The sequence below is a fragment of the Octopus bimaculoides genome, chromosome 26 (assembly GCF_046866305.1).
Source record: "Octopus bimaculoides isolate indiv1 chromosome 26, ASM4686630v1, whole genome shotgun sequence".
In the NCBI taxonomy this organism is placed as follows: Eukaryota; Metazoa; Mollusca; class Cephalopoda; order Octopoda; family Octopodidae; genus Octopus; species Octopus bimaculoides.
In genome coordinates, this window is record NC_142953.1 from 8628265 (window position 1) to 8647096 (window position 18832).

An 18832-nucleotide genomic window follows, 5' to 3' on the forward strand; every position below is an offset into this window, starting at 1 on the left:
AAATAATGTATGAACTTGTGCGATGTTAATCCTTCGAATTTATTTTTAATTGTGATTATGAAACAATGGGTTCAGTCCTTACCGCCAAAATTGATATATCTTGCAAAAGCACCCCCCATACACATATACACACATACACACACTTACACAATTTCAGAAGCACAGCAACAGTTGCTTCTTGTTGTGAAGAAGATGATGATGATGATTGTTGCTGATGGGATAGTTCACACACACACACACACACACACACACTCACACATACATACACATAGACGTACGTAGATAAACATAGATGAAGTCCCACTTTGGAAGTATGTTAAAGTTTTTAGTGGACGTATGACGGAGAATTATTTAATATCGTGTTTGCTTCTATGAGAATCGCTTGCCTTTAAAGCGAAAAATCAAGACCGACGTATACAACAGGTATGTATAAGATGCTGTTTCACTTGTTTTAGCCGTTCAATTTCTGTGAGTCGTAGAGATTGTTGCGCTCGCGTACCCTTTATTGCTGAGTAGCGAGGGGTGCGTGGTTCAGTTATGAAGTTTTTCGGGGTGCATACGTTCCTAATGCATTCCAAAACCGAGTTGTCGATTTTCGCGTATGGGCTATCTAAAGATTCAGTACTATTTCCACTACTAACTAAACTTTATTTTCCTTGACATATTTGAATTACAAAAAATTAAAACTATACTGTTTTCCATAAGGCACAGGAGTGGCTCTGTGGTAAGTAGCTTGCTTACCAACCACATGGTTCCGGGTTCATTTCCACTGCGTGGCACCTTGGGAAAGTGTCTTCTACCAAAGCTTTGTGAGTGGATTTGGTAGACGGAAACTGAAAGAAGCCTGTCGTATATATATATATATATATATATATATATATATATATATATATATATATATATATATATATATATATATATATATATATATATGTGTGTGTGTGTGTGTGTGTCTGTTTGTTCCCCCAACATCGCTTGACAACTGACGGCAAAAAGAGACCGATAGAATAAATACTAGGCTTCCAAAGAATAAGTCCTGGGGTCGATTTGCTCGACTAAAAAGGCGGTGCTCCAGCACGGCAGCAGTCAAATGACTGAAACAATTAAAAGAGTATAAGTTATCTATCGTAAACCTTTTATATGACGACCATGATGACGTCACATTTTACTATATGAGTGTGTACCTTAAAAGACATCCATCACCCTCCCCCTTCATTCACACTAACTCTTCCCCTTCCTCTCTCACGCACGCACAGACACAAAAACCGAATGTTGCTCTAACACCATGGCTCCATGCAATTGTTGCAATATCACTCTTTATGAAAGAATTCTGCGTTTCCACGGTAAAAAATAATACTGCCTTTATATTTTTCATGGAATACAGTGTCCTGCCGTTTACCCCACAATTGTCCGACATGTAATTTTCCATGTATTTTGCGCGAGAAATGGTACGACGACGACGACGTCGTCGTCGCCATCTTTAGTGACAAACTTTCTGGAAAGCACCAATGTTCCGCCTTGGAGGATTTTTTGCTTTTCGTGAATCACTCAGCACAGCTTGGTCGCACAGTTTAATCGAGGAAAATTTTGGATTCTGCCGTAAAACTTCTGTAGATTGAAAACGTGCATAAATAGGATATATATTGTATACAGGCCAAAAAAAAAAAAAAGAAAATTGCATAAATGGCAAAACATACCTTTACTTACTCTCTCTCCACACGAAATCGCCTTAAAATTTAGGCGTTAAAAATTGCTAAAGGAAAGTGGAAACAATTGATGACATTTCAAAACTGTTTTGCAACTTAGGACTTATACATCCTGGGATCTATATATCCAGTAATTTTAGCAGGTATGTAAAAGATATTGTTTTAATTACACTTTGACTTGTTTCACACAAACACTAACATGTTTTTTTTTTTTTTTTTTTTTTTTTTTTTTTTTTGTCCTGACATCGTTACCACTAATTTTTATTATCGTTTTCAAACTTCTTTGATTTTTTTTTTTTTTTTTTTTTTTTTTTTTTTTTTTTTTTTTTTCAATGTAAAGTAATCTACACTCCAGAAAACGTATTTCTGCAAAATGTCAACTTGAAATATGTGTAAAGAAAAGGGGCCTGATGCAGTTTCGCTCCTCAACTTCAAAAGTGCATTTTTTAAAAACGATTTCTTCCGAAACGTCACTCTCTCTATCTTCGAAACGTCGAGTTAGAATAGAGGCAGCTGGTGAAGGAATAATTCCAAGTGGCTTTCTGTTTTCCTATGTGTTCGTTCCGTTGTCTGTAGTTCATTGTTCTAACGTCCTGTACCCTGATATGCATCTATATACACATGTAGATGTAAGTATGTACATATATGTGTGTATACATGCATATATATTCTTTGTATTATATATATATATAGTATTATTTTATACTGTGAAACTTAATTTAATTTTTTTTTTTAATTAATTGATTTTAATTGAGTTTTTACCTGTAATTTTGGATTTTATCCCTGATATTATTATTATTATATATATATATATATATATATATATATATATATATATGTGTGTGTGTGTGTATATATGTACGTATATATATGTGTGTGTGTGTATATATGTACGTATATATATGTGTGTGTGTGTATATATGTACGTATATATATGTGTGTGTGTGTATATATGTACGTATATATATGTGTGTGTGTGTATATATGTACGTATATATATGTGTGTGTGTGTATATATGTACGTATATATATGTGTGTGTGTGTATATATGTACGTATATATATGTGTGTGTGTGTATATATGTACGTATATATATGTGTGTGTGTGTATATATGTACGTATATACATGTGTGTGTATGTTTATATATAGATAGAGAGAGAGAGAGAAAGTAATAAGAAGTCAATGAGAATAACGACGGAATGGTTAAAAAATGTGTAAAAATAATTGAAGATAAGATGAAACATTAAGAATTATTGAAAGTGGGTAGAAAAAAAAAACACTACGTAGTGTAGTGGTACTACGCTTGGGTATCTGTAGAAAGTTGAATGTGATTTCGGAATATAACGAGGGAAAATTCAGATCTTGTGAATTTTCTGAGGTCTTCTCCCCACCTCCTTGGAAAATATTCCCCCCTCAAATTTCTTTATAATCGTAATTTATGCCGTTTGAAAGGTATTTCTATAAAATTTCATTGAACCCACCAGTCGCCATTTTCTTAAAAGTTACGAGTCAAAAGCTCGGATCTTGTGATTTTTCTGAAGTCCTCTCTCCACCCTCTTGGAAAAGATTCCCCCCCCCCACCTCCACAAATTTCTTTATAATCGTAATGTATGTCGTTTGAAAGGAATTTCTATAAAATTTCATTGAAAAAAAACCCCTATTTTCCTAAAAGTTACGAGTGAAAAGCTCGGATCTTGTGAATTTTCCGAAGACCTCTCCCCACCTCCCATTGCTTTGCGCGCATTTTTTTTTTTTTTTTTTTCACATTCGTTTCCTACACATTGTTTTACACCCATTCCAGTATTTTTTTTAGATTTTCATTTCCGGGTCAAGATTAACCCCACCCCCCATTTTCCTAAAAGCTCGGATCTTGTTAATTGTAATTATTAATTACCGAAGCTTTAAAACAATACAAAAAAAAAAGGCCCAGATGAAGAATAGTCTGAATTGAGTTATGGGGCTGGAACGAAGAATCGAACTCTGCACCCACCTCGTTTATCAAGCTGCTCTACGCGCTGGCCATGGACCACTTTCAACCGACAAGCCAACACAGAGGTCATCCAACCACAAACGTGGTTGTCATTTGACGTTTAAACATGTTAGCTTGAGGAAACCGTTGTGTCTGGTGAACCACTCCCCTCTCACAGGGACGTCCGGCTGGGACGTTATTAATACAGCCTTTGTCTCAGACCTTCCCAAGGATGAATGAGGCAACCAAAGTACCTGGATGTTATCCCTTAAACGAGCTTACACCTGAACCCAGTTTTAAACAGCAGTCTCACAGCTTATATACCTATAAGCCATGATATATACATAGGACACTGATTTATCTAATGGTTATACTAAAGCAGAAATATAACATCTTTGGTCAACACCCATCATATATATCTATCCTAAAATATATATTAATATTTAACTGGGTCTGCTGCGTGGTTTTACTTGAAAATATTAATTTGTTTGTTAAACATTTTCTGATATCGGCATTTACTATAAAATAAGCAACTACTCAAGAGAGGTAATTTAACAAGGGAGATAACTAATACAACTTTTGATTGAAGAATATTTTTATAAAAATTGAATTATATTTAATTAGCCACGAGTTTGCGAGGAAAATATGCACAGAACCGATAAATATATTGTCCGATTTTTGGTGGATGGCTCTGAGTACTTTGTTTTTGTATCTTCGATTCGTGCTTATAAAGCTATCATCGAAAATCTTAGGCTTTTACGTGTTATCTTTTGCTGCTAATTATTGTTTATTTTTAAGAATTTCTAGCACAATCATGATGGTTACATATTTTTGGCAGAAGGAAAGAGTGGATAACATCGATCTCAGTATGTATTTGGTACATACTCTATCGGTCTCATGTACCCGTTTACAATAATATACCTAGGCGAGCTGTCATGGAAGTTGTCGTAGTTTAGCCCCAGATCAGTTCCGATCGGATCCTATGATCGAAGGCATTCTAGCCATGATCATTCCATCTGTTCAGGAATATGTAGGACTACAACATCTAATGTACTTTTTTACTTAATTAAAGTAAGTAAAGTGTCATTTAAGCGATTTTAGCTGTTATTTCTAGCAAACCGAGCGATCACGTAAATTTTTAAGGGAAGAAAGGGCGTCTTACATTACATAGGTGTGTTACAAACTAAGACTTTAGTGTGTCACGGACTAAGATATCTAACTTTGGTGTATTACAGACTAAAGTCTATGATTTTGGTGGTATCAAAAAGAGGCCCTGCAAAAGAAATTTTGCGAAGCGGAACAAGATTGATTTTGCGCTACCCTAAGCTCCGAGGTAGTAGTAGGGCAGAAAGGCGGCGAGCTGGCAGAATCGTTAGCACGCCGGGCGAAATGCTCAGCGGTATTTCGTCTCCCTTTACGTTCTGAGTTCAAATTCCGCCGAGGTCGGCTTTGCCTTTCATCCTTTCGGGGTCGATAAATTAAGTACCAGTTACGAACTGGGGTCGATGTAATCGACTTAATCCGTTTGTCTGTCCTTGTTTGTCCCCTCTATGTTTAGCCCCTTGTGGGCTGGCAGATCCCTTCAAAACTCAAGGAACTGTGAGTTCTTTTTTTACTATCATTAATTTAATTTTCTTTTACTAAAGGAGGGGCTCATCAGATATTATTCTCAAGCCCATCCTCGCCCTGTGGAGCCGAACTGATATAGCAACTAAATTTCCACCGATCCCTCCACTTTTAGACACTGGTCACAAAACCAAGCGTTTGAGGGCGAGATGTGTCAGAAATGAAAATTTATGATCTGGAGACAGATACAAATTGGAAGTGTGTTTGTGTGTGAGTCTGTGTGTTACTGCTCCCCACAAGCACATTTTTCAAAATTGATGCCTTTTCAACAATTCTTTTTAACTCTTTAGTCACCCATGTTAGTAGTTGCAAGTTTCAAACATGATGACATTGTTACTGAAACACAAAATTAATGAATGTAGAATACAATTACGTATACTATAACTAAAAAAAATATATCGCGTAATATAAGAAAAATGGATTAAAAAAATTGTTTGCTATGTGTCACGCCTCACCTAACTTTAGAGCCTGTCTAAGCTTCTAATAGCAGTTTGACTTTCAGCATGAATGTCTCCACATCTCACTACCCAACCACCTGCAAACCCTGTTTGCGGAGACAAAATCAAACCTATCCCGTGTCCTCGTTACAATAAAATAAAGATTCTGATGAGATTAGCTTCTTTTTATAGGTGCAGGCATGACTGGTAAGAAGCATGCTTCCCAACCTCATCGTTGCCTGTTCAGTCCTACTGCGTGGCACCTTGGGCAACTGTCTTCTGCTATATCCTCGGACTGACCAAAGCCTTGTGAGTGGATTGGGTAGACGGAAACTGAAAGAAGCCCGTCATCGAATGTGTGTGTGTGTGTCTTTGTGTTTGTCCCCCACCACAGCTTGACAACCAATGTTGATGTGTTTACATCTCATAACTTAGCAGTTTGGGAAAAGGGACTGATAGGATAAGTACTAAGCTTTAAAAAAATAAGTCCTGGGGTCGATTTGTTCAACTAAACCTCTTCAAGACGGTGGCCCAGCATGGCTGCAGTCAAATGACTGAAACAAGTAAAAGATAAAAGATATATATATATATATATATATATATATATATATACGTTAGGAAGGGCATCCAGCTGTAGAAACTCTGCCAAATTAGATTGGAGCCTGGTGTTGCCATCCGGTTTCACCAGTCCTCAGTCAAATCGTCCAACCCATGCTAGCATGGAAAGCGGACGTTAAACGATGATGATGATGATGATATACACATACACATACACACAGACATGATTCAATGGGTGAATGAATTGTCGCCATTTTATATTTTTTATTTCACGCATGGCATTGTTTGTTTTTGATTTTGTCGATTACACATTATAGTGGGGGCGGTTGAACACCATCTGTGAGAGAAACAGCACCATGGCGCAGTTCACTCTGCCAGAAATTTGGAAACGACATGCTGTACTGCTTGGCATTCACACTGGAAGCTCCAATACGAACATTTCAGAGTGTTTGGATGTCAATCTGAGGACATGTACTGAGAGTGATAAAAATCACACATCCAGTGAACATCATGGTGTTTGGAGTGATCACGAGTGATGGCAATGTTATGCCTCCATTCATCTTCCCACACAGCCTCAGACTCAACATGGAGGCCTACATCAAGTGCCAGCAGGAGATAGTGTTGCCCTGGGTCAACTGCTGGAAGATCCTACATCTGGCAACAGGATTCTGCACTATGGCATACAAGCAAGAGAACCCAGTCATAGCTGTTAGACAATTTCTGTGACCACATCACCCCAAACATCTAGCCACATAACTTCCCAGATTGCAACCCCCTTGATTATTGTGAGGGGCACAGTTGAGCAAGAGATCAACAAAACTCCTTGTAACACCAAAGATGAACTGAAGGCAAGGATTATGGCAGCATTCACCAACTTAAACAAGATCTTCTAGCCAGACTCAATGAAGTGTGGATCCATAATACCTCCATCACTTGCCACGGCTCCAAATGCCATCATGGAGGCAGGATTTTTAGTCTCAAGCACAGGTGGGACATCAGAAGGACTGTGTAGAATCACTCGAGAATTTCTGCAGTTCACCTCAGCATCCACAGTAAACTTCTTCTTGTCCACAAACGATGCTTGATGAATGACTGAAGCTTTGGGAATCTCTTGGCTCTGATTGCTTGGCTATTAGGAGGTGACGGTTGTCAAACATAGCTAGTCACGCCAAGGTTCCTGTTCACAGCTCTGGGCACCATGGAAAGGGACACATTGCGTGGATGGGGATGGGTTGTCTTCAATCAAGCATTTGAGGCTAGCGAGAAACTTTGAATTGCACTTGGAATTATTTTCAGCCTTGTATTCTTCTCTATCAATCTTTCCCTCCTCTTTAAATTCTTTATACACATGATAAACTGCTGCATTTGGAAGTTCCGTCAACTTGACAATTTTATTGACAGTGTGCCAGGCGTGCACCTAAACAACAATGGCTCAAAGATTCTGTTGTTCCATGACTTGCTGTTGTCGAATCATTTCACAATTTACCTAAACAATAAAGAGGAGGATTAGGTTTTCAAGCAAGCAAGGTTTTGTCAAAAAATGAAATATTAAACCTATTAGGTCAACTGCTTAAAATTGGTCTCAATTTATCTGCAAGACCCTGTATATACATATATATATATGGGAATCTTCTGCTGAATTGCAGGAAGAAGGGATGGCAGTCCTGGCTTTTTCCATTCGAGGTTAGCTGTAGAAACCAGCTACTTCCTTACAGGAAGATCTTAAATAATTAAAAACAGAAAAGTACATATATACATGCACACATACATTCATACATACACACAGACATTCATACATACATACATACATACATTCATACATACAGGTTTATACCTGTAATTATTGGGGCCCTGGGATATGTAACACACTGCCTAAATGCCAATCTTGAGAAATTAGGCTTCTCAAAACCAGATAGGAGAAAGCTAATTTGAATACAATTGATCCAGTCCATCACTGAAACTGTAAAACTTTCCAGAAGTTTATCATTTAATTATATATGAGCATGTCTAAACGTGCAACTATATGCATGAGAATACATATATAAAGCAAAACATACAAATCTGCACATATGCATACATACACACACGCTCACATACTCTCTCTCACACACACACATACATAGCTGCACCATTTTTGCAGAAAAGCCATTGCCAAAAAGACTTACTGAAATGATTCATTATTGATGTCATGTGATGCACTTATATGCCTTTTAAACCCAGCCAAAGTCTTACATATTTTATTACATGCTGCACAGTTGTGCTGGCTGGCAGGAGAGACAGATGCCACCATATGTATTTTCTTAATATGATGGAGGTCTTAATAAGATGGTGGTCTTTTCAGACCTTCATCTGAGAGGCACAACCTTCTACATTTTACACATGCTCTTTTGTGAATTTTAATGGCCACATCACTGTTTATCATGGGTCGATTCCTGTGAGATGGCTGACCAGGCCTGCACGTCTCAAACATCTCTCACAAACCACACACACAAAAAGCAACACTCCCTCTCTCTCTCTCTCCACAGGTTCCCTCCTTCTAAGCCCCTTCCCAATTCACTCATACTTCACTCTCTCCCTCAAAAACCCCAAACAACCACTATGTACTGTCTTCATCCATCTCGGTCTTGTGGCTCTCTCTCCCAATCACCAGCTGCAATTCCTGTCTGTACTAGAGCATTTTAAAGGCAATCCTTAAACCTAAGTTTAGGCTTATGTGCTGGTCTCCTACAGTCATCCAGCTCACCATACAATAGCTGCTTGGGCAGTCTCTCATCACTCATCCTTATCAGATGCCCCCCACCCTGCCTCAGACGTCTTTGTAGAATCATTGTCTCTATACTTCTACTACCATTCCTCTCAAGCACCTCCACATTACTAATGGCCATTTTCCAGTTTATCCCACAAATTTTTCTCAGACAGTGTTGATGGTATTGTTCCAGTTGCCTTACATGTCTATGGTAAATAACCCCTGCTTCACTCCCATATATCAAAGATAGCAGGGCGCACATGTTATATACCTCAACTTTAATCTGTGAAGATATATTATGTCAGTGTCCACAGACGCCTATTAAGCCTACCAAAAGCACTACTAGCCCTGCTGATTCTATATGAAATTTCATCATCAAGACCAGCAGTGTTCAATGTAATTTCTAAATAAATGAATCTAGACACATTCTCCCACCTTTGACCATTCACAGTTATAAAAGGTTCCACATATATCTTGGAGGGAGCGGGCTGGTACATTATAACAGTTTTTATTTTTCAGATTGATCATTAGACCCAATGCTGCATATGCTGCAGAAATTGCATTCAGCATGTGCTGCATATCTTTGTGGATATGTGCCAACAGGTCACAATCATCTGCATGCAGGAACTCAATGAAGTGAGAATGCAGAACTTTTGTTTTGGCACAGTCTTTTGAGATTGAACAGTTTTCCTGTTGTCCTATATCTTATATAGACCCTTAGTGGAGGCGCAATGGCCCAGTGGTTAGGGCAGCGGACTCGTGGTCATAGGATCGCAGTTTCGATTCCCAGACCAGGCGTTGTGAGTGTTTATTGAGCGAAAACGAGGCTCCGGCAGGGTATGGTAGCGAACCCTGCTGTACTCTTTCACCACAGCTTTCTCTCACTCTTACTTTCTGTTTCTGTTGTGCGTGTAATTCAAAGGGTCAGCCTTGTCACACTGTGTCACGCTGAATATCCCCGAGAATAGAGGTCGACTTTGCCTTTCATCCTTTTGAGATCGACAATGGGTTGATGCAATTGGACGACCCCCCCCCCACTCCTTATGCCAAAATTAGAATTATTTTACATGGCTGTGAGAAAATATAAAACAAAAATAATAAAAAAAAACAAAAACAAAAGGTTCAGATGAAGAATAGTCTGAATTGAGTTATGGGGCTGGAACGAAGAATCGAACTCTGCACCCACCTCGTTTATCAAGCTGCTCTACGCGCTGGCCATGGACCACTTTCAACCGACAAGTCAACACAGAGGTCATCCAACCACAAACGTGGTTGTCATTTGACGTTTAAACATGTTAGCTTGAGGAAACCGTTGTGTCTGGTGAACCACTCCCCTCTTACAGGGACGTCCGGCTGGGACGTTATTAATACAGCCTTTGTCTCAGACCTTCCCAAGGATGAACGAGGCAACCAAAGTACCTGGATGTTATCCCTTAAACGAGCTTACACCTGAACCCAGTTTTAAACAGCAGTCTCACAGCTTATATACCTATAAGCCATGGTATATACATAGGACACTGATTTATCTTATGGTTATACTAAAGCAGAAATATAATATCTTTGGTCAACACCCTTCATATATATCTATCCTAAAATATATATTAATATTTAACTGGGTCTGCTGCGCGGTTTTACTTGAAAATATTTATTTGCCTGTTAAATATTTGCTGAAATAAGCATTCACTGCTAAATATACATAGATCTAAGGGAAGTAATTTGACAAGGGAGGTAAGTGAACGTACACTTCGAATATGCAATATTCTAATAATTATCTTTTATTGTACTTTTTTTCAACAATTGGATTGCGGTCATGCTGGAGCACAACCTTGAAAGGTTTAGTTAGACACATCACGCCCAGTACTTATTTTTTAAAAGCCTGGTACTTATTCTATGAGTTCCTTATTGCCGAACCGCTAAGTTACAGGGGCGTGAAACAAACCAACACTGGTTACCAAGCGGTGGTGGAGGGGTATAAACACAAACACACTCAAACATACATACATGTGAGTGTGTGTGTGCGTGTGCGTGTGTGTGTTTACGTATGTGTGTTTCTATATTGCAAGGAAAAGAGTCTTGCCTGATAATTATATCGTCCATAACTACTATCGTTTGTTTGTTCCAACACCAAATATCAACAAACTATTATGTTATTACTATTGTTATTATTATTATTTCTGTTCATGTTATCATGTATGTTATTATTATTGTTGACTCATAAGTTTAAATTCCGTCGAGGTCAACTTTGCCTTTCATCCTTTCGGGGTCGATGAAATAAGTACCAGTTGAACACTGAGGTCGATGTAATCGACTACTCCCCTCCCCCTAAATTTAGGCCTTGTGCCTTTAGTAGAAAGGATTATTATTTTTATGATTGTGGTTATACTTAGCGTTGTATTTACATTGTTTTCTATATTTTTTTTACATTTAAGAGTTACTGTTGTGGCTGTTTATTCTGAATTTGCTTACTTTTTCTGTGTGTGTGTGTGTGTGTGTGTGTGTGTCTGCCTGTGCGTGTAAGTCCATACACACACACACACATGCAGGAAGTAAATGGACACCTTTAATTTTCAAAATCTTTTATTTAATACGCAAAGCGAACAATTGATTGAAATGTAATCGATAGGTAGGACTACATACTTTGGTATTTAGTTGACATTCCCTTAGCGGTTCGGCAAAGAGACACAGAATTAGTACTAGGCTTACAAAGAATAAGCTCTGGGGTCGATTTGTTTGACTAAAGGCGGTGCTCCAGCATGGCCGTAGTCAGATGACTGAAATAAGTAAAATAATTCGAAACGCGGAGTAGATAAAATAGGGGACAAATGATGAAGGGAGTGTTCTTTATGTTGCCTGTCTCATTTCTCTATTTGTAAGTTCGTTCTCCATGTTTTTGTCTTTTTTTACGTTCTCGTTTTTCATTTTGTTCACGTTTTTCTGACGTCCTGTACCAATATATGCATGCGTATATATATATACATATACATGTAGGTATGTACATATATGTATATATCCACATATATATATATATATATCATCTATATTATTATATGATCGAGCGCCACGCATCCATTTCCAAGTATATATATATATATATATATATATATATATATATATATATAATATATGTGTGTGTGTTTGTGTGTATATATATATATATATATACACGTGTGCATAAACATACATATATTGAAAAATACAGAAATAATTTTTGTTTTATTCTCAAACGCGTAATGAATAGCGTGATCAGGATGAATTATTCATACATTGCAGAAAAATACGTTACCGGCCAGCCATGAGACTCGAACTCACATCTCTATGTGTGTGTGTTTGTGCGCATGCGTTTGTGTGCGTGTGCGCGCGCATTTATTCTTTTACTTGTTCCAGTCATTTAACTGCAGCCATGCTGGGTTTTAGTCGAATAAATCGGTCCCAGGATTAATTTTTCTAAGCCTAGTACTTATTCTGTCGGTCGCTTTTGCGAACTGCTAACTTACGGTGACGTAAACATACCAACACCAGTTGGCAAGCGGTGATGGACACACACACACATATGTATACGACGGACTTCTTTCAATTTCCGTCTACTAAATCCATCCACAAGGCTTCGGTCAGCCCGAAGCTATTGTAGAAGACGCTTGCCGAAAGTGTCACCCAGTGGGACTGAACCCGGAACCATGCTGTTGGGAAGCAGGCTTCTTTTCACATAACCATGCCAGCATACAAATTAATAAAGACCCTTTCTCTGTCATATAGACCCACAGGACCAGTTTCCCGCTTCCGTGACGTATATATTCACCCCACTGGACAGGACGCCGGTCTGTCGCAGGGTTACTCATTTTTGTCCAGCTGAACGAAGTAGAGCAATGCGGAGTGAAGTGTTTTGCTTAAGAACACAAATGCATTGCCTGGTCCAGGAATCGAAACCACAATCCTGTGCCCATGCATGGCTGCAAGTCCAACGTCCGAAAGCACGATAAGATTAAAAGAATAAAGTCCAACACCTTACCCACTGGGCCACGCGTCTCATATATAGTATTGTTGAGCTTTGTTGTTTGTGGAACTTCGAACAAACTTTCCTCATGCATTGTATATTTAGGACTACATTAGCCAATGTGCTCTTGCTGTCGTTTTTTCGAACATCGCATATTAAAACGCTTGCATGTTATTGGAGATGGATATGTGAGCTATTTCTAGAAAATCAAAGGACCTAAGCGCTCCCTGTTTGGCACTTTTATTTATTGTCGTGAAAATTTAAAAGGGAAATAAATCTTCAAGCAAAAAATATTACGGGAGATAACTAACGACAGAGTTAACTCCCTTAACATCCTTGCTTGACATTTTTAAATACCAATTTATCTATTCCATTTTCGCCGCCTATTATTCTTGAGTGTGTTGGTGTGGTGTATGTGCGGAGGGGGAATGTAGAGTCTTCAAGCACTCTTCCATAGGGTTTTACCTGAAGCAACCGTCATTAGACTTTCCGATGGTATTTCAAAACGCGACTTGCTGAGACTATAGATATCCAACTACTTCGTTCTTGGTTTCCTGCCTGTTGGCCTGGCTCGAAGAATCCAACTTGCAATTCCTTCTTGTGACATTCTAACCGCACATCCCTAATACCAGAGCTGTGACTTTTCAGTACTGACTGACCAAGAGAGACTCCCTGATTATTTTCAGAAGCCATATATAAATATGTACGTATGTATGTATGTATGTGTGTACGTATTTATGTATGTGCTAAATAAATGATATTACTTCCCGAACGTAAAATTAGAACTATATGTGTATATATATATATATATATATATATGAGAGAGAGAGAGAGAGAGAGAGAGATACACTTTATTAAAAAGCAGCAAAAATATCACAAAAAACTGTTACTCAGAGTTCTCAGCCACTTGCACGTTAATTTCACTAGCAGGCTGTTGCATTGATCGGATCAACTAGAGCTCTCATCGTCGTAATCGACGGAGTACCAGTAGTTGAGTCTAGCACTAGCATCTTTGCATTGGAGGTTTGAGTGACATTCTGTTTAAACTACGATTCAGCTGCGCTGTGTCTGAACGAGTGGACCGTTATGGTATGAGGTACATTGGAAATCCAAGTGAGGTGTGGTCGGTACCATTATGGAAGGGTACGAGAACGGGCGTAAGCCTTAACTGTGACAAATCAGTGGGTTCTAACTCGGCGTCTGGAGAGGTAAGTCCGTGCGGAACAGTAAAATTCAGTCTATAGACCAAGGAAAGTTAAGTGGGTCGTTCAGAAATAAAGAGAGAAGAAGCTATCCGTGAAAGGTCGAGTGGAAGTAGCTAACTCCTATATCGTTTCGGTGATGAACTACAACTTAACACCGGGTCAGATTGGAGCCTATACGTTTTTGCTTTTAGTGGATATCGCAGGCTCCGCAAACCAAGATGTTTCTCTGCTGCTAACAATAAAGTTTTGGAATGTCGTGGCTGATGATGAGCGACATTGTTTGTGCGACAAGCTGTTTCGGGGCTTGTCTCTTTGATTGGAGCTGTAATTCTGGACCAAAACCAGAGCGGGGTTGGGTTTTGGCATTTGGAATACTGCCAAGTACTCTCTTCTCTCTACCAACTACACCATGTGGCCGGTGAAAGTTAAATACCACATTCTATACAGAATTAGCTGAGGAAATGAGTGACGGTGGTCTGGAAGTAATTCTGGCCGTCGTGAGGACAATCTGAATGGGGTTTTTTTTCTGAACTTCAAGGTTGAGGGTTACAGACAATTTTTTTAAGAAGTACTTGGCATGACATTGCTTGTTTGGAATAATCTCTTCTGACATGGTCGTATTATATTGTATCTACCAGGATCATCCAGCTGCGGTTTTTGTTGGATCAGATAGGTATCCATAACTGCAGCTGGTCGGCTTCACAGAACAAAAGTTTGTATACTACTTGGTCCACGTAGGTATAACGCAAAGACAGGGATCCAGTTACTGGAAGCTGAACTCGTTTTTTCCCGATGCACTAAGAATTTATGAATTAGTTAAGCGACATTTGACGGAGGTGATCGTCAACAACGGGTGTTAGGACGCTCGGAAGAGAACGGTGACAACGAAATCGCTAGTTTTTAGTGAAGAACTAAATACAAAGAGAAAAGGATTTGAGATAGAACTACTGATCGAATTAGCGGAGAGAATTAGGAAGAGCATTGCGACTCATCTGCTCTAAATGCAAAGCTTAAGATTTGGGCTAAAGTGTTGGCAAAGACGTGGCACTTGTCGGCGGTTTAGTCGGGAGAGGGACATCTGCGCCATCTCAAACTAATCTATCCAAGCAGCCTCTGCACCATTAGATACATCGTAGAGAGAGTGAGAAACCGACATCGCTTGGTTGATCTCAGATTAATTTGGATCAGTCGAAAAATTTCGATAAGACCGAAGCAGCTGAACAAAGATAGTGACACTAGTTGACTGTTATCCTCATCGCATCTTTACCACAAGAGTTGATTGCAAAATTACATTGAGTGAACAGCTCCAGCCTTTTCTGCAAGATGTCGTACTCAATAGCGGAAAGAGTGCAGATTATGGAAGCATATGTGAAAATGGGTTCTGCTAAGTAAACGAATGAAATTTTTGAAGCCAAGTTTCCGGGTAACGGCTTACCGGCGAAGAGAACGATACACATGTTTGTTAAAATTGGCGCGCTACAGGGTCGGTGTACAACGCCCTAAAACAAAGAAAGCTTAAAATACGAATGCCGGAAGTTACTCAAGACATTCGCCAAACGATTATTCGAAGTCCAAAGAAGTCAACACGTAAATTGCCACAGATCTCCCATAAGCAGGCGGTCATGCCAACGGATGTTGAAAGGCCTAGAGTGGAAGCCATATCATTTCACATGTACACAGCAATTAAAAGCCTACATTTTCGATCGAAATAACAATGACACTTGGAAATGAAAGGCTGGGTGCTTTTTCGTGCGTGTAAATTTATTTCTGTATTTACACTATGCTCCGTAACACAGGCTACTTTTTCATACGTCACGCTGTATGTATATAATGTACATATATATGTATGTCTCTGACTGTATCTGTTAGCGAATGTTTACACATACAGACATACAGACATTTATATATATATATGTGTGTATAATTAAAATTTTTAAGAAGTTGAAATAGTAATTGAATAAATAATATAAAATAATGAAATTTAAACAAAATTATCGGAATAGAAATTGATAAATTGAATGAAACATTCTTTGATTAAAAAACGAAGGAAATAGAAATATGTTGGGTTATTTTACTTCTTTTCTTATTTAATAATCATCATCATCATCATCATCATCATTGTCCTCGTCATTGTTGCTATTATTTAGAACCTTTGCTGCAGAGGCTGTAGAATTTGAGGGGTATCCCACTGGGTCTATACCACAGGAGAGCCGTGTCTGCACGCGCGGACGGCATCACTGACATGGTGTCGGACTCTTAGGATACAGAAATGATCGACACTATACTGAAAGAATATCAGATATGTACCGGAGCACACATAAAAATGGACACATCAGTAGAATATGAAACTAGGTTCTTGGAGAGGTATGTTCATGACCAGCGGCGATTTCTGTCGCTGGATGGAGGGTCTGTTGAAAGTGCTCGGAATCTGGTTCGGACCAGATCTCCAGGTAGATAGGAACTAGGAAGTGGTCATGGTTAGGGTGGTCAAGTTCATCCAGAAATGGGCAGAAAGGAAGCTATCTCTGAAAGGTAGGGTGAAAGTAGTGAATATATACATCGCCTCGGTAGTGTACCACTGCCTAGCGGTTACACCTTGTCCCAAGAAAACACTGGCCATACAGTGTTTTCTGGAGCTGTACTAAACTGTCAAATCTTTGCGGATAGTTCCTTATGCATATTATTACTTCTGCCTTAGCGAAGGCGGAGCTATTGTTTTCAGTCGTGTTTGTTTGTTTGTCCGTGGAAAGCTATCTCAAGAACCGCTGGATGGATTCGGATGAAACTTTCAAGGATGTTTGGCCTCGTGACTGGCACGAAATGATTAGATTTGGGGATCGATCTGGCACCGGACAAGGATTCTGGATTATTTTTCCTGTTTTTTTTTACTTAATTTTTGAGAGCGGTCGAGTTAATTTTTAGTTTTCTTGTTTGTGAGAGCAGTCGAGTCTATTTCAGATATTCTCATTTTAAAAATCATCTCTGGCTAAATGTTGAGAGGATGTTGGTGTTGCCTTGGCGGAGGTTTGCGCTCTCTGAGTGCCTGGCAAGGTGCTTAGCATCATTTCGTCATTCCGCCAGGGTCGACTTTATCTTTCCTTTTGGGGTCAATAAAATAAGTACTAGTTGAGCACGAAGCGGGGGGGGGGGAGAAAGGCGATGTGATCAACTAACCACCACCACCACCACCACCCACCTTGCCAAACAACACTGGTTGCCTTATGCCAAAATTAAAAACCATGATTAGTTACTGATGAGGATGGTGATGATGATAATGATGATGTGTTATCATCGTTCATTTTGTTGCTAATTAAATTCTGTCTGTCTCTCTCTCTCTCTCTCTTCTCTCTCTCTCTCTCTCTCTCTCTCTCTCTCTCTCTCTCTCTCTCTCTCTCTCTCTCTCTCTCCCTCTCCCTCTCTCATCGATTTTAATACTGGAGTGCTTGGTTGGTTTTCCCCGTTGTTTCCGAACTAAATTATCACATAGACTTTCAAATTCAATTTATGTCGAGTAAAATAGTGATAAAATCTTGTCAGAAATATTTAGCTGTAAAAATGATTATTTAATTTTTTTTTTCCTTGGCGAAAAAATATTATTAAAAAAAGTAGAAAGAAAAAGTAGTCTTTACAGGGAATTTTCTATGTATGTATGTGTGTGTGTATGTATGTATGTGCGTGTATGCATGTGTGTATGTGTGTTAATGTATGTATATACGTGTATGTATGTGCATGATGTATGTGTGTATGTATGTATGTATTATGCATGTATGTATTTATGTATGTGTAGGTATGTATGTCTATGTGTATGTGCGTATGTAGTATATATGTATTTATGTATGCACATGTATGTATATATGTATATATGCTTGTATGTACGTATATGTGTATATGTGCATGTGTATATATATGTAATGTATGTACGTATTTATGTATATATGTGTATGTCTATATGTATGTATGTAGCTATGTATGTTGTTATGTATGTATATATATGTGTGTATGTACGCATGTATGTATGGATGATGCATGTGCATATGTATATATGCACATATATACACATTTCTTTTTATTCTTTTAGAAGGATGGAACTGATTTCTAACAAAGAAACAAAAACTTCGTTAACGGAATTTCGACAGCAAGAAAACCTCGCATATTTTTACCGTTCCACTTACAGATTGTACAGTTCGTGTTAACCGATCGCTTTCTTTGCTTGAAAATCCAAACTCATCCAGATTGTGACTTAGTGATATTTACTAACATAACTAAATGCACCAATGGTTATTAGTATGATTGTAAATTTATACTCAGAGTAGGAAAGTTGCAGGTGTCCGTAGATATTCTCTAGATTTTGAATGAGATGTCCATATCTGTTGTTCAACTTACCGCTGTGACTGTACATGACTTTATTCCAAATAATTATAGCAGGCCTGTTATGCTTGCACTTGGTAGAAGTTTCTAAGGGACTGTTCCACCAATATTCCTTGTGCTGATACGCACATATGTTATGTGTTTACAGTTATACAAACCTGTGTCCTCATCTTGATTGTTGCTTTCTCTACATTTCGAGTGTGTCATCATGATAGTTTTCGCCTC

General features: G+C 38.6%; 2 non-coding genes across 2 annotated transcripts; both read right to left on the reverse strand.

Moving 5' to 3' along the window:
* Nucleotides 1-3633: 3633 nt before the first annotated feature.
* On the reverse strand, nucleotides 3634-3964 carry LOC149130931 (Nuclear RNase P). Its single transcript, XR_016238580.1, has one exon.
* A 6201-nt stretch (nucleotides 3965-10165) lies between these two features.
* LOC149130932 (Nuclear RNase P) lies at nucleotides 10166-10496 on the reverse strand. The gene has a single exon (XR_016238579.1).
* Nucleotides 10497-18832: the final 8336 nt, after the last annotated feature.